Raw genomic sequence first — 2,207 nt, forward strand, 5'->3', positions numbered from 1 at the left:
CCCAAATTACACCCTAAACCCTAAATAAACCCTAAACCCTAAATTAACCCTAAACAAACCCTAAACCCTAAATAAACCCTAAACCCTAAATTAACCCTAACTAAACCCTAAACAAACCCTAATCCCTAAACCCTAAACCCTAAACCCTAAATTAACTCTAAATGAACCCTAAACCCTAAATAAACCCTAAACAAACCCTAAACCCTAAATAAACCCTAAACCCTAAATTAACCCTAAACAAACCCTAAACCCTAAATAAACCCTAAACCCTAAATTAACCCTAAACAAACCCTAAACCCTAAATAAATCCTAAACCCTAAATTAACCCTAAACAAACCCTAAACCCTAAATAAACCCTAAACCCTAAATTAACCCTAAACAAACCCTAAAACCGAAATAAACCCTAAATTAAACCCTATACCCGAAAATTTACTCTAAACCCTAAAATAATTCGCCCACAACCTTAAATCCGAACCAAAATCACTTAAAAATCGAAACGATTGGAAATTTTTTCTGCAAAAAATTGGAAACTTACCTCGGTGACGGCGAAGGAGCGGCGGCGGTGATGCGGCGGTGTCTGTGTCATTAAAGGGGGAGACACGTGGACATTGCGACTGATTAATTCTGTCGCAATCTGTCGCTGTGTCATTAAAGGGGGAGACACGTGGACATTGCGACTGATTAATTGGGAGACGCAGATTATTGCCGACATTTTGTGACAATGTTGCGACAGATATTGTCGGTCGCAACATAATGCAATAATTAAAAAAAATAAAATGAAAAAAATTTAAGATAACTAATATTTTGATTTCAAGTACAATATTTGTAATACAAATCGGTATTTCATACATAAAAAAAAAGTTATTATTAATCAAAAGAACCATATTCAGAAGTTCCTGTTGTTTTTTCATCCGACTCATCGGTATTATCCTGCTCTTCGTCATTATTGTCTGCAAGTTCTTCAACTACTCCTTCTTCGGCTATTAACTTTCCAACCTCAATCGTGTCTTCAATTTGAATAATGACTTGATCGACATCTTGAAGCGGGATTTGTTCATCATTTTCTTCTTGAATAATAGTTCCCCTGGGGTTGATCTTCACGACGGCTCGCCAATCAATGTCTGACCTTCTTGTAATTTTCTTCGGATAAGGGATGTAACACACTTGATCTGCTTGAGAAGCCAATATAAAAGGATCATATTTTCCGTATCGACGTGTGTAACATATGTCAAAAACACCTGTTTTGTTGACTCTGATCCCTCGCATGGGTGTAGGATCAAACCAATCACACCTGAACATCATCACTTTGAGTCCAAAATGACCTGCATATTGGAGTTCAAAAATCTGCTGCAGTAGTCCGTAAAAATCGGGTTCGTTATCAGATGCACAGTACTCTGACCCTTTCACAGAAACACCAAAATTATGTGTCGAACGATGTTGTCCGTGTTCATGTGTGTGGAAAACGTAGCCTCTGGTAAAAAATATAGGCCAACATGTAACACGACAAATGGGCCCTTGAACTAGCTCATGCAACCACAATGGATGATCTTCTGGTGACGTTCGAATCTGCAAAACAAAGAAAAAATAGGTTGTTTAAATATCAATATATACTTGATCGATCTTAAAAATTGGTTTAAATAAGAAATTTGATGCAAAATTCTTACATATTCTTTTAACCATGTAGCAAACCCTTTTTCTTTAATTTTGGTCAATTCCTCGTCATTTACGTCACCATACATGTTGTATACTTGTTCATCAAAAATCCTGCAAAATAAAATGAAAAAAACTTGTAAATGAATTAATGTAAAAAAATTGTACGCCATAAATAATTAAATGTATAAACGAACCTTTCAAAAGGTAGTACTTCTTCGCAATTCAACAATACAAAAGTATGTACCACATGATAGTCTTTTTCAGATAAGTAGGCATCGCTGGCCTTACCACCACATCTTCCTTTTCTGTCAAATATATGGGGAATATTTGCATTCGTCGGATAACTAGGACCATCATCGCAATGGGATGATTTTCTTATACTTCTGCTTTTTGTTGCCACATTATCTTCAAAATAATATGAGGTAAAGAATGATATTTCCTCATTGATATACTGTTCAGCAATTGATCCTTCAACAAAGGCTTTTTGTTTTGCATTTTTCTTCAAATGGTACATAAATCTTTCAAACGGGTACATCCACCTAAAAAAAAAAAAT

At 35.6% G+C, this 2,207-nt stretch overlaps 1 long non-coding RNA gene across 1 annotated transcript; it reads right to left on the reverse strand.

Annotated features, from left to right (window-relative positions):
• Positions 1 to 1,070: 1,070 nt before the first annotated feature.
• LOC104825362 lies at positions 1,071 to 1,928 on the reverse strand. The gene is made up of 3 exons (XR_773611.1): positions 1,848 to 1,928; positions 1,665 to 1,764; positions 1,071 to 1,566 (listed from the first exon to the last, which is right to left on the reverse strand). It is a non-coding gene; the product is annotated as an uncharacterized LOC104825362 (long non-coding RNA).
• Positions 1,929 to 2,207: the final 279 nt, after the last annotated feature.

The sequence above is a fragment of the Tarenaya hassleriana genome, unplaced genomic scaffold (assembly GCF_000463585.1).
Source record: "Tarenaya hassleriana unplaced genomic scaffold, ASM46358v1 Cleome45, whole genome shotgun sequence".
NCBI classification, from domain to species: Eukaryota; Viridiplantae; Streptophyta; class Magnoliopsida; order Brassicales; family Cleomaceae; genus Tarenaya; species Tarenaya hassleriana.